Source organism: Leptonotus elevatus, chromosome 1 (genome assembly GCF_054856555.1).
Source record: "Leptonotus elevatus isolate MCC_2025b chromosome 1, RoL_Lele_1.0, whole genome shotgun sequence".
Lineage (NCBI taxonomy): Eukaryota > Metazoa > Chordata > Actinopteri > Syngnathiformes > Syngnathidae > Leptonotus > Leptonotus elevatus.
Genome location: NC_141239.1, coordinates 35,456,491 through 35,471,257, shown reverse-complemented (window position 1 = coordinate 35,471,257; position 14,767 = coordinate 35,456,491). Strand labels below are relative to the sequence as shown.

Sequence of the window (14,767 nt, the reverse complement as noted above, 5' to 3'; positions counted from 1 at the left end):
TCCCTAGCTTTGATTGAGAGTGTGAATGGTTGTTCGTCTGTGTGTGTGTCCTGTGATTGGCTGGCAACCAGTTCAGGGTGTACCCCGGCTACTGCCCAATGCCAGCTGGGATAGGCTCCAGCACTCCTGTGACCCTTGTGAGTAATAAGTAGTTATGAAAATGGATGGATGGATTATTAATTTCTATACAACTTTTAAAGAATTCAAAATGTAAACTAATGATGGTTTTATAGAGCAACTGCTTGTTGGTGCAATATTCTGCCATTTAAATATGTTCTGATTAGTCGACTAATCGCGACTACTGTTGGGTTAGTGTTAGGGTGGGATGTGAAAGAGGTCCGAATGTGAACGCAAAATAAGTAATTGGTTTTCAGACCCTGGAATTTTGTTTGGCTCAGTTTTTTTTTTTTTTTGCTTTGCTGGCTTGAAGGGGCAGCAGCTCAAATTTAGAAGTGGTGGGGCCCCGCCGCTGAATGAATAGAACGGAAACACTGGATTTCGATTTTGGATTCACTTGTCCTTTAAAACGCTATAATAGAAGAAAAACAATTGATGTGCAGAACGGCGCGGTGTGTTTACAAGTTTGCGATGTGAAAGTACCCTGAATGCACCATGTTGCTTGCGTAGCAAGAGCTTAGTGTATGTGATTCTGCTGTCCCTTAGGGCATCATTGAATATGTTTAATGACACCCAGTTAGAGTTTACTGTAAAACTAAACATACAAGAAGAATTACACACACTATGTATTTAAATACAAAATAAGCTTCATTTTACAAACATCGCTAAGGCTAATGCTAAAGTCATTGGAGTATCACTTTGACATGTTAACAGGAAAGTAGCATCAACTTCGGGACTGATATTCCTTCAAATAACGAATATTCACCCACAAATGCTGTGGAAACACATACACACAGGGAAGATAACACTAAAGGGACAAATTATGCCCAATCTGTGAAAATTTAGTTATATTAAAAGAGCTCAATCACACGTTTCTTCTCTCTCATTGTAAGTGTATACTCCCTGCATGCACGACCCCACACTGCCCCTAAGAGACCAATACACGGAACAGCGGATATTTGTTTTTATAGTTTTCTTACTAATTTATCTTCATGTTGTTCTTTTAAACTCTACTAATGTTGAATTTTCAAGGATTCAAGGAAGGCACATTAGATAAAATGAATGACAGAGATAAAAGTAATGCTTAAGAATGAAAATGCAAGAAGCTAGAAATTCACATATTTACAAAGTAATTTTGTACTACAAAAAGAGTGTTCAAGAATAAAATGTCCAATGTGCAGGGATGAATTGACACGAGGCTATGATGATAGTTTTTTTAGTAGTTGCGCTTTAGTAATTGAATAAATACTAAGTTTTGAAATTATTGAATAATCGTTTTTATAATCGTGATTTCAATCACAATCAAAATAATTGTGATAATTATTTTTCCCATAATCGTCAAACCCTAACTTATGGGGTATATGCCACGGAGGAAGCGGGACTTCCTACTTCCGGGTGTCACACACTGGCGCTGTTTCCGGTTGCTTGTGCTTCCGTCCTTGTGCTTCTCGGTTGTGCAGGGGTGGGGGTGCGAGTGTTGGGACGCGGTGTGTCGCAGCAGTGGCCAGAAACGGCGTTGGTGTGTGGCGGAAGTCCGTGGCATCTACCCCATAGTTACTTTAATTTAATTATTTGACATAGGTACATGTAACACGTGATTGTTGGAATTCGGACAATCCGAGTGGGACGAATCCGACTTCCCACCTTCCTCAAATGCAATAAAAGTTCAATTTATTCATTATTTATTTTGTACTTTTACTTTATGCATTTGCAATGCCTTGACTTTAGTTACAGTAATTTCTGGTCTTCAAGCCGCTACTTTTTTCACTTGTATTCGACCCTGCGGCTAATACAAGGGTGCGGCTTATCCGTCAGATCACAAGGGGGTGCACTATAAAGGAAGAGCAAGAGCGTCAGGCAGAGCAAAACAAACCAAGAGAGCCCAAATACAGAAGGAGAGCGAGACAATTTGCACCCTCATTATGGAAAAGAAAGTAGCGGGAACCCGGTGTTGTAACAATAAAACACCTGCAGCTTACAGTCGGGTGGGGCTTGTGTGTACCAAACACGAGTATTCCCCAAATTTAGCTGGCGCGGCTTATGGTCAGGTGCGCCTTTGTAGTCCAGAAATTACTGTAGGTCATTGCCATAAAGGCTATAATAAATTAAATTTTATTTAAAAAAAAAAAAAACTTGAATAAGCTTCCAAGCTCCAAACCCACCTGCATGCCAAAAGCCAATTCACTTACCAACTCACTTTAAGAGCATTGTGAGGTCTCAGCACAGGTTCCATCTACCCTTTACACACATTCACTTTTTGGGGGTTATAGACGGAAACCCATATTTACCGTCCAATAGAAAATCTATACAGCAAGCTTTCACATCTCATGTGCTCTTCAGACATATATATGTCCATCTATTTAACAAACCCATTGCGACCATTATGGGCCTTATTGGAACAACAGGATGTTGACTGAGCAAGGAGCGCTTAACCTTTTATTAGCAGCATGCATCAATCAAGGTGATCATTTCTGATTAAAAAAAATGAGTGGAGATAAAAGAGAGAGATGGCAGTTAAGGAGACCATCATGGACACCCTTCTGATCACATATTTCCCAGAAAATGTACAGTTTTGTCTCTCGCTACTGCCTTTTATTAGTAAGATGCTTTCACATGAATGTTTGAAAGCTAAGGGAAGAGGAAGAAAAACAGGATGGGAATCATCAAAACTGGGAGAGGTGAAGGCTAGATTAAAAGACATGCACACATATGGGTCAGACACAAGCAGAAAACACACGCACAGAAACGCCCTTAATGCCAGCCTCTCTTCTAGGAACAGCACTCAGTCCAGAAGGTCTTCCCTGCAGGAGAAGGAGGGTGATTGTGGGGGATGGTGACAAGAGGGAGAGATGACAGAGACAGCAATGACACTCAGCTCTGAATGTCACTGTGGTGCTCAAGACCCCCACTAACCTTTTGGTTGGAAATGAGAGGGTGCCGAGGGTAGACACGTGAGCAAGATGGAGATATGATAATCATAAGAATGAGGAGAGAAAAAAAGACATAAAAGAGAGCACATGGGCAGTGACAGAAGGACTGAGTGGGTGGGTGGATAGATGTGGAGCGATAGATGACAGGATGAAAGTGATGGAGGAAAACAACAGCTCTGCTTTTCATCTCGGCTGACGGGGCAGTCAACCTCTACACATGATGACCACAACATACAAAATGGCTGCAACAAAAACACCATAAATAGTTCAACAAAAAGACAATTATAAAGACTTATTTTTTTATTCCAAGCATGAACCTTTTCTTTTATATATTCAGGGTTCGCCAATGATGAGGTGAAAGGGGGAGTGGCGACGTAAATATTCCCCACATTGGCGCGGCCAATTTGTCTGTCAAAATTATTATTATTGCTATACCCAGGCTTGGGGAGTAACGGAATACATGTACCGCTGTTACGCAATCAGATTACCTCAAAAAATTTAACTGTATTCCATTACAGTTGCAGGAAAAAAAACATGTTTATCAGATTACAGGTACATTTATCAAAAATGAATATTACTTCGAGGGGTTACAATATCTACGATGAGAGAGAGTGCAAAAGAGGGCGAGAGAGGGCGAGAGAGGACAGAACGAGTGGGACCGTTGCTACATGTCGGGGAGGTGGGAACGAATGAACTGTGTCCAGCACACGCGGGCAGTTTGAAAAAGCTTCACGGACGGGAGGAGGAAATGGCGATCGGTATTCCCTGGAACTTACTCTAAGCGAAAGTTTGAGCTGAGAGTCCAGCGGCATGCTACGCGCTGTAGCTTCTTGCTAGCTAGCCCGCTAGCCTACAACCATAATGTGAGTTACACCTTCCAAGATAGCTAGATAGGTGTGGTTGCTTTCAGTGACAGTTCGAAAACAGCATATGGCCTTCAATCAATCAAATGGCCTACATGCTTTTTAATTACACAAGGATTTTTGCTATTTGTAGGCTGCCCGGGTCCCTGTCACCCACAAATAAAAGGGGCACATTGTATAGAATATATATTTTTGTGATATTTATTTTTATTTTGTCTTCATGAGCATACTCAATATTGGAGTAATCCAAAAGTAATCCAGTTACATTACTTTAATATTATGGTACTTGTATTACGTTACTAACTACATTTTTTTAGCAGGTAACTTATAACTAACGGATTACATTTTAAAAGTAACCCTCCCAACCCTGGCTATACCAGGCATAAGTGTCCGTACGCAAAAAACAAAACAAAAACATGGCCGTGTGCAAATTGCATACAGTAAACCCACAATTCTCAAAGCAGCCAGCGACACACACGATTAGTATAGTCAACAACATCACTCCAAGGCCAATGACAGCATTGTTTACATCTGCCGATAGCAGATGCTGATGCTATAGCGAACATTAGCAACATTAACAAGCAAGCCGTTCTGTCGCGACCCGAGGAAGGATGAGAACGCGAACATTGTGTCTGCTTCTGCACCAAAACGTAACTATATTGCCTCCGAGTTGCGTAAAACAACTTTGAATTACCCCCTGGCCTGGACCTAACTCACATATTGGGGAAACAAGGATGACACGGCACTGACGGCAGACAAACTATATAACCATGCAATCCAGGACGCTTGGCAACGTCCCCTGGCTTTGACACGACGAGGAATAACTTTTTGGGTAAAGTTTTGCTTATCTTTACTGCACGACCAATTTCGGTTCCATGTACAAAACTTTGTAAAGAGAAATGCTTGTTTTAAAGTGCTTTATAAATAAAGTTGAGTTGAGAGTAGAGTATGTATTAAGATTACATGTGCAAAATATAGGGGTATACAGACAAAAAAAAACATCACTTAGAGTTCCACATTTTGGATCAGCATCTTAATACAATAGCATAGTGGATCTAAGTGTTCTTAAAAACAAGGTGGAGGTTTTATTCCTAAAATACACTTGTATTTATTATTGTAGGCCACTGCAACATTATGCACAGTTCAAACATTAACACTGTACTTGAATGTAGGAAAATAAAAGTATACTTAAGTAATGATTACATATATGTATGTCCAATGTATTGAGACAATCATACTAATAAATGTTGAAAAAACAACTAAACATTGAATAACCTGTAAAAAGCATCTGGTTTTTTTATACATTAAATATTTTGGAAAGAAAAAAAACATGCAAAAACTGAAATCAGCCGAAAACAAATCAGTTGAGGAAATTAGAATTGACACCCAGCCCTAGCACTTTACGACATTAATGCAATGGAATTTTTTATTTTTAATCCTGGGGAAAACAGTGGCCGAGACTTCCCACTCATGAAATGTTATGGCAGACCCGTTTTAATGAATTAGTGATTTAACATGATAATAGTCGTGTTCTTATTGGAACTCTTAAAATATGTTGCCTGTAAAAAAACTGAAAGTCAGTTGAATTTACAGAATAAAGTGATACCTCGGAGTTTGGACATAATTCGTTCCTGCAAAGTGTTCAAAGTCCAAATTTTTTAACCCCCGAAACTTTTTTTTTCATAGAAAATAATGTACATGTAATTAATCCGTTCCCAAGCTCCAAAAACAGAAAATTCCCATTTTAATTTCTATTTATGTTTTTTACATTTACACCCTGTACAGTATTTAAACAATAAAAATACCGTACCTTTTTTGTTGTGGTGTGATGGCATCAGTGGATGATAAATGCTATGTTAATGCTAGCTTTAGTTCAGTGTCGAGTTAGTTTATTTTATGTTGGGCATATTGTTAGACTACTAAGCGGTGACAGATTTGTATCAAAAGATAAATGCATCTAATACAGCTGCTATATAAAATTATCAAATGTTCACAAGAGGCACAGTAACCACTGACATATTGTTTTTTACAAATGTATTTATGAATCTAAATAAGGGGATACAAAAAAATGTTTCTGACAAAAATTGTTTAAAAAAAAAGATGAGATCTCGTGTAATGTTTTGAAAACCTTGACTGTGCAGATTTCAAGTTAATATCAAAACTCAGGACTGTTCGATTCTCTGTAGATTGGCATTGTATGTTTTGCAACAAAAAAGTCAGGACTGCAGCGTGAAAACAAATAGGCCTATTTAGTGATCTGAAAGGTATTTACTTTAGTATATTCATCTATTTTCTGAATCGCTTATCAGGCCTATTGTTTAATCTTCCTCCTCCCGGTTGACGTATGCGGGTCGCCGCAACAATCACCTCACTTCCTGTTTAGCTAAGTGTGTAGCATTATTTTTTCTCCCCAGAGACTCATTAAAAGGCCAGCTTTTTTGCTATTAAAAGTTTGACATGATTCGCTTTAACGCTGTACCAGCGAGAACTTTGTAAAAAAAAGTGTCATCGATCACCCATGCACTTACATCAATGTCGGTTTCACGATACTGTTAGCCGGTTAGCATTGCAAGGCTTCTACATCTTTTCCTCGTTAATCACGCCTGGTAATCTGTGAGAACTTCGATACTTGTAACTGAAGAAGTGCTTCTTATACGCTGCCACTGAGGCTGTGATTACCAATTTAGGAGCCAAAGCGCAACGTGTTTATGTGCAGTATTAGCCAGCCAAAGCTCCTTGCTATGCTGCGACGTAAGTGGTAGAAACGATCTCGCCTCGACCCCCCGCCTGCAGGTAACGGAAACATCCCAGCAAAGGTGCGTTTTAATGAAGCTGAAATTGCACATTTAGACCCACAAACTGCAATGCTTGTTTCACACAGCTGTAACGAGGTTAATTCAAAGAGCCAAAAGGAGTACCCAGCATGATTTGAGGTGGGCTTTAAAATAATAATAATTAATAATTACGGGTTTTTTGTTTTAGTTAAGTTTTTCAAAGCATTAGTATTCGTTATTTGCATTTACCCACCCCGTTTTCTATTCATTTTCAAGCGGTTCAGATAATGGATGGTAGGTTTACTTTGGGACCATCCGTAAGCTTGGAATGTATGACGACTATGTATGATTCACTGCCATGTCCACTTGGTCAGGCTGCCACCTGGTGACAGCTATGTGAAACAAGCATGCAGTACGAATGCTTGTGCACATCAAAGCGTTCTCTCTCACTTATTTTGTTTGCTGTATGCTGCAAGTGACAAATGGCGATAGACATGATAGGAAGAAAATGACACGATCATTTTTTTATATCGTCTTCGCGATAAATATCGTCATATCGCCGAGCACTAATCGGTAGTCACCCATCATAGTTAGGATGATACCACCTCTGGCTCATTTTGAGCCCGGGAAAAACTCCGTAAGCTCCAAAAAGTTGATTTTTCACGTTGCTGTCCTTTCAACTTTGGATGGGGTCGCTGTCTGTGCTTGTAGCGGACATTGGGTTTGATTATCTGTGCAGTATTCTCAGCAATCAGTCTTCTATTTATATTTAATCAGTCAAGTACACGGTGCTAAAACTCATTCATCATCCGTGACTTTTTTCTTCGGGCGTCTCAGTGAAGTATGTCATTACGTGGGTGTAAACCAGTTTGCCACCCGGAGTTCAAACTGCGACGCCACAGGTTGTGATGAACAGATATATACTCCTAAACATACTTAAAGCAATCCTTGCACTTGCCTTGAAAAAGCTTATAGACCCACATAGTTTGAATGGGACTTTTTATGGACGCTAGATATTTTTCTTTTCTTTTATTAATGTATTTAGGTTTTTAATTAATGTTATTGTGTATTCTACAGGCCGTCCATATAACATGAACACAAAGTTGAAAATACAAATGGCCTTACACATTTCATAAATAAATGTGATGAAGTCAACACTTTTAACAAATAATACAAAATATTTTCACTTATCTTTTATTATAACTATAGGTCTATTTTTTTATTATTATTACTTATTATAGTTATCTTATTGGTGAATATATTGTCAAAAATAACATACACTTGTGACCGGCTAATAGTACAGGTTTTTTATTATTATAATAAATTGACCAAATTGTGATATGTGATTGTGAGGTATCGGACCAAGGCAGTGATATACAGGGACAGAGCTATATATATACACCCAAAAAGGCTTAACGTAGAACACTGCATTATTTTCAGTTTGGTGACAATGCGACTTGAAAATAATGACCATATTTCTTATCAAAGAGTCAGGCTAACTGGAAAATTGTCAGGCTACCTCAATTTCCCATGAAAGGAGCCCAGGTGGCTCCCTAACCCGGCCGGCTAAATCTCAGGCCTGAAAAGGATGTCTATTGTCTAAGATTAGAAAAAGAAAAAAAACAATTTGAAAAGTCAGAAAAAATGTTCAATAAACATGCTGTAACCCATTAAAGCCTAAAAGTGCCTGCCAACACATGCTTCTAAATTATAGGCGACTTTTTTTTAGCCACCCCCAAAAACCTGAAGCTTCTCTGGATATTCAACAATATTGCCAATGCCAACGAAATAATTGGCTCCTGAAGCAGATAGAAACATAAATCCCAAAACATTTCAGAGCCTACACCTGTGGCGTTCACACAAACTTAAGTGTTTTTGTTATAAACATTCAATATTTAAAAATAAATAAATCAAACAACTGTGTCGCATCTGCAGGTATATTTACCTTCAATAATGGAGCGCAGTTATAATAACCTCAGGGGATCAAATGGTAATTATTCGTCGTCCATTCCGTTACGAAGCCGTCAAAATTTTCAACATCCTCATTGTCTACAAGCATATTTCTTAACAGTATGTCACTGTCGACTCGTTACACTGATTCGAATTCCTCCCGCGCCGTCGTCAATCGCGTCATTTATTTCATAACTCTCACAAATCTGTGTCAGCTATAAATAATCGAATTAAATTCCAGGACTTGCTACAAGGCCCCTATCACCCTAACATGTATATTCCAGCGTTTCCGTTCTATGCATTTAGTGGCGCCATTCCCAAATCGTAGCCGCCACCCCTTCAAATTTCCAATTTCAGCAGTTGGGGGCAGCAGAGGAGTGCAGCCACGCAGTGTTACACCGGATGGACGGTGAAAAAGACAACCAGACAGCAGGGCTCGACACTGCGAGCAATTTACCAAAAATGCGGTCAGCTTTACAGCATTTGCGGGTTAAAAATAAAGAATTATCAGTTTTCCAGGCGCAAGTGCACGTTTTAATTAGTAGTGCAACGGATCTTTGAGCCATAACTCACTTTCGGCTCAAGTGCGAGGACGGGTCAAGCTAGCCACCACGCGCTGCCTGCTGAAGGCCAACCAAAATAAATGGCTACCAAGACCAACGAATATTTGGACGTCAATGAAATGGGGTTGGTAGGCTTTTATTTTTAAATTGACCCTCGAAGTCCACGGTGGTGTGTCTTCTAACTTGTCTCGTTACGGCCCACGGTATTTCGTGGCCGTTTGTTTTTTTCCACGGCGACCAAGATAAATACAACACCATGCCAAAATCATATTCAGTCGCTAAATAAAGACACCAAGAAACTGGTCTTTAATTACGCCGTCATTGTATGATATGGCACAAGTCTTCGGCATTAGCAGTTAGCCGCTAATGGGAATGTTAACATTAGCCAGTTTTACATGGAGACATTTTAGCCATTCTGATTGAAATCATTCCGAATGAAGATCTCTGGTCAGTGGTCACCTATTCGATCCTTTCCATTCATCGTATCAGCCCCAGCAGCCGCGGGACGCACGGACATCGATCATGTAATTTATCAAGATGGAGTTCATTCGTCATTTAGCACAGAAATTGTGATAGTGTTAACTAGGACTGTGAAAAAAGTCGACTAAGTCGGTTGGGTTAACCACAAAAATTGGTTGACCCAAAAATGCAATGGTCGAAGCTAGGGGTGGTAGAAAAAATTGATTCGGCAATATATCGCGATATTACAGCGCGCAATTCTTGAATCGATTTGATATGCAACAGAATCGATTTTTAAACATCAATTTTTTATGGGAATATTCAACAAAACAACTTACTTAGAGTTAGGATTCACACATTAAGCATGAAAGAATGTTATATTAATGGAACATTAAGCCACAATGTTTAATTTCAGTGCTGTTCAAACATGAAACAGACTGCAACCTGTTTGTTAAATGCAGCAGCTCAGTTATAAGCCTGAATTTTCAGATAAATAAATACATTTTACATACAAATCTTACAGTGTACATGTACAAGTTTACTGATTAGTATTTTCTAAATTTGAGTTTTAAAAAAAATCGCAATAATCAATTTGTAGATTCGTATTTGGGGTTAATCGGTATCGGATCGTGACCTATGAATCGTGATACGAATCGCCAGGTACTAGGCAATTCACACCCCTAGTCGAAGCTATTTTAATAATTTAAAAAAACATTTGCAGCAGCTGGAATTGCCGGGAGGCCCACAACCAATATTTACACTTACACTACAATACACTTGACGGATTCCGACCGGCATTTACCACTACTAAGATGCTTCTTAGGGTTTGTTTGTGGTCTCTTTAGACTGAAAAGGGAGAAAATGTCAAATCCATGTGCAAGATAACTTAAAATGTGTTTTTATTATATTGACGTTGCCAACTCCATGTGTCACTGCATCATGTGTATCACATTATCTGATTATAAGATTAATCGATGGAATAATCAATAAAATGTTCACTTTCTAACAATGTTTATGACTGACAGCTACGGCTGAGCGATATGGCCAAAATTTTAAATCCAGATTTTCTCAGTCATGTTCAGACAACAATAATGTATACTGACTCTAAATCATTTTAGCATAAACGTAACATTCATAGTTAGCAAAAACTCACAGAACCCAAGAACACGTTTAATAAACCAGAAGTTAACTTTGATTTAGCTAATTTTCAACGATTCAATTTTCAAAATGACGATTAATCTAATTAATTCGATTTATTGCCCAGCCCTAGTGACAGAATTCATTTTCATTTAAAATGCTAATGTTGAGAATGTTTGTTGCATGACCAATTTTTACTCCACATACAGCACTTTGTATGCAGCATAGTCGTTTTAAAGTGCTTTATAAATAAAGTTGAGCTGAGAACAAAGTTTTTATGAAGTCTTAATTCCCCTCCTGCTTGTCAGTGTGTGTGTTTTTTTTCAACACAAGTGTAGTTGGCTCCAGCGGTTTTAACAGGTTAATTCATATTCACACTTGTGGCTTCGGAGCAGCTTATCCCTATGCAAGAAACAGCTTTCTTTAGTAAAGGGAAATCAACCAACCTAAACTCCAAGGGCACCAACACAACTTTGATGAGCATCCATAACATATGCAAATAACATGGGAGATGGTAAACTTTTTCTCAAAGTTTCCATTTAGCACAGCACAACAAACCCCCAAACAAACCAAAGCTATCGTAGTTTGAAAAGGTCTCTATTCAAACCACAAGAAAAGGCAACCGGGAGAAAGAGCCATGGTGGTGAACATCTGTTGTGTGTATGTGTGTGTGGTCGGGGCCTCTTATCTCTCCCTCTGTGGCCCGCTAAACATGACGAGCTGCCATCTTGGCTCACAGACACAAGGTAGTGGGGGTAGCAGCTCCAAGCTCGACGGCAGACAGGAGGCGGAAAAACAACCATGCGGCACATTTACAATGAATGTGTCGGGCTATGATAACCTTACTTTAGCGTTATATTTAACGGCAGCGTTTGTTTCGGTGATACTTTTTTTTTTAAGCTAAGGCAAAGTTGCGCGAGCGCCAGGCTGACCATTACGCAAGTTGTGTGATTACAGAACATAATGCAAAAGAGGGCACACGATAGCACAAGCGGCATCCGAAATAAAACACTACCGCAAAAATGTGGGCTAAAATACATACTAGTGTAATGATTTATTACAACATCGGGGGAGCGTTGGGGTGTCGGCAGGTGTTTGGAGTCGCAGTTTACTCCCGTTCGTGTCGAGTAACAAGTGATAGCCAAACTTGATCGACGGGTGGAATTTAACAACATTTCGCCGCGCAAGACAAAAAACGAAAAGTAACACGAATATCGACAGGCAGACTTGGTTCGTTTAACTCACCCAAAGTAAATGCGAAGGCAAGTAAACTTTAGTTGACCAAGAGCGAAGCATCATCCAACAACCGCCCCGAGCAGGTTAGTAACTAGCTCGGGGGCTAATAAGTACACAATGAAGATGAGGGCTGGCTAACGCGCTATATGAACTTCTGTGTCCTAGCACTGGGCTAACCTCCAGCGGCTAGCGAGGCTAATTAGCCCATCAGTGGCGTTTCGCACGTCGTTCCCAACATGGAAACAAGCACCGTTTAGGGTTTTATTCAAGTGCAAAAACTCTATACTCCACACTTGGGCGAACAACAACACTCGATGATACTTTTCGTGTATTGTTAACGCCGATTACATCGGTAAGAGATTAAATAAAACAACGTTAACGACGCAGTTAATATAGATGACCGCCTGGCCTCACAATTCCCCCTCCTCTCCTCTGTCCCTACCGTCCAATAAATCTAGCGACCGCTACGGCCACTTCACATCGCCCCCGTCAAATATAGACGCGAATTCGATGAAAATTGGGACTTGTGTGAGCCAAACTGCAAACGAATGTGTTCACATAATCTACTTTAACATTTATCTACGGTTATTTCTTCGCCGGGAAGCTCCCTGGGAGATTGGCTCATTCAGTCGGCCAGTGACTCACCTCTACGCTCGAGCCACCTCGTGTCTTCTGAAAGCTCAACACAATTAGCTAACTATGCTAACACCAACACTTCACCACTCACTCAAGTACATTTTTCTAAATGAAAAAACTTAACAAGTCGACGAGAAATGGACACAGAATAAGAGAGGTCCACCCTGCCGTCCCGGGGAAAAAAGCTTTCCACTTTCCAAGTAACTATCGGAAAGTGGCTTGTGTGCGTGTGTATGTGTGCGAGTGTGCGATTAGCGGGTGGCAAAGCTAAATTTGCTATTGTTAGCATGTCGGCATGGCTGATACACAGACCTTCAATGACTTTCGACCTAAATGAGAAATAAACCAGGGCGAGAATACACTTCGTCGCCCGGATTATACGATTTCCCACGAGTTATCCACGAATCAAACACCGATCTCCCTCACACTCAGTGAGTGCGATTGCGTTCAAAAGTACTGAAAACTTGGCATTCGCCGAATGGAAACGTCTCCAATTCACAAATACTGGTTTCTCAGTAACTACTACACTAGATGTCGGCGATGCGCTATATATATATATATATATATATATATGTTTTTTTTTAAAGTGAGAATTTAAAATCGTCTTACCCAGCAAGCTTGATCACTTCAGGCTTCTCTTTTTTCTTTTCTTTTTATCAAATCAACTCCTCGTTAGTATTTCCGTTTGCTCAAGCGGGGGGAAAGATCACCGTGGTCCTTTCTGGCTTTCAATAAAACAGAATGTGGAAAAAGTTGAATGTTTTTCATGAAATATATCTCCGGTGGGTCTCGCATCTGCGACGTCGTCGACGAGTGCGCGTGGCGCTTCTCTCCTTTGTGATAATTTCACCCAAATCGAGTTTAATCCGATCGATCCCTCGGCTGGTCGGTCGCGTTGCCGAGTCCTCCCCTCCAGACACTCACCTTCCTTGGCCGGGGGGTGCGCGCTCCCGAGGACCTCTCATACAGATAAACAGGCAGCGTGCGCGGTCACTGACCCCGTCAAGCCCGTGTGACGCTCTGTGTTATTCGCTCAGTAGTGGGAAACAAAAGTACGTGGACGACGTTTTATGTTAATTATCTTGATGAAAGCTACGTTGAAACAGATTGCACTGCAGCCTCCACAAGTTAACAATTAGCCAACACCAAGCGAACTGTATAGGTTCTAAATAAGACTATGCCAGTTGAATGGAAAATATGAATTAATGCAGAAAGCTTTAAACAAAAAAATAATTTGCGCCGAGACCTTTAGGACCCACACAGCGTGCCCCCACTATTTAAATATTATTATTATTTTTTTTACACTTTAGTTTGTCAAATTAAGTGAACCCTTTTTGCAATACATTTTGATTCAACCTGTCTATGTTTCGAATTCAAAATAGAATTGTCCCCCCCCCCCCCCCCCCCATAAAGTCAACGTAGTGGTTCACTCACTTGACTTCCATGTAGGTAATACGATTTAGATTCGATTTCCATGGCTTCTACCCGTCAGCCATTCTTTCGGTTGTCAATGTTGCAAATTATGTGATCGATGTAACCTGTAATAATGTGTCCGAAAGGAAAAAATGAATAAAACAAAACAAGATTTAGGTTCCCACTTGGTCGAAATGCTTGTCTGTCTCTATATGTACCCTGAAGTAGCACCTTCAGTCAAACGTGTTCAGTAGTTCTGGAATTAATATATATGCAGCTAACAACCAATTTGCATTTGTAAAATAATAATAACAACAACATACGCCAGCGACGCACAAGAGTTTAGTGTTTACAGCAAACACTTTATCTGTAACTCACAAAAATCATGAATTCCAAGCAATAAGATGCCCCCTAATGGTTTAGTGTGACAGATTAGCTGATGAGCAAAATTACATAAAAGTAAACTCAAACATAAATCGTAAAATGCAATTGCGTCCTCATCTTAACCACTCTAAAGAAAATTCCTCTTTTTTTTTCTTCTTGTCATTCGCCTATTTTGGCTGAGTTAGGCAGGTGCAACTGGACTAGTCACCAGTCAACCACAGGGCACAAAAAAACATTCACCACTTGCTAATTGTTAAACAATGCCTAACCAATATAATCATCAGTGCTAATAGAGCAAGAAACAG

At 39.9% G+C, this 14,767-nt stretch overlaps 1 protein-coding gene across 3 annotated transcripts in view; it reads right to left on the bottom strand.

Moving 5' to 3' along the window:
* The window catches only part of chd7 (chromodomain helicase DNA binding protein 7), an 85,635-nt gene extending 71,989 nt beyond the window's left edge, over window positions 1-13,646 (bottom strand). For 2 of the 3 annotated variants that reach the window (XM_086094980.1, XM_086094995.1), the window contains exon 1: window positions 13,275-13,646. The gene's annotated coding sequence lies outside the window, so the exon portion shown is untranslated. Of the gene's footprint in view, window positions 1-12,038; window positions 12,216-13,274 lie in introns of those variants that run through there. The other variant, XM_086094987.1, reaches the window with a different exon arrangement.
* Window positions 13,647-14,767: the final 1,121 nt, after the last annotated feature.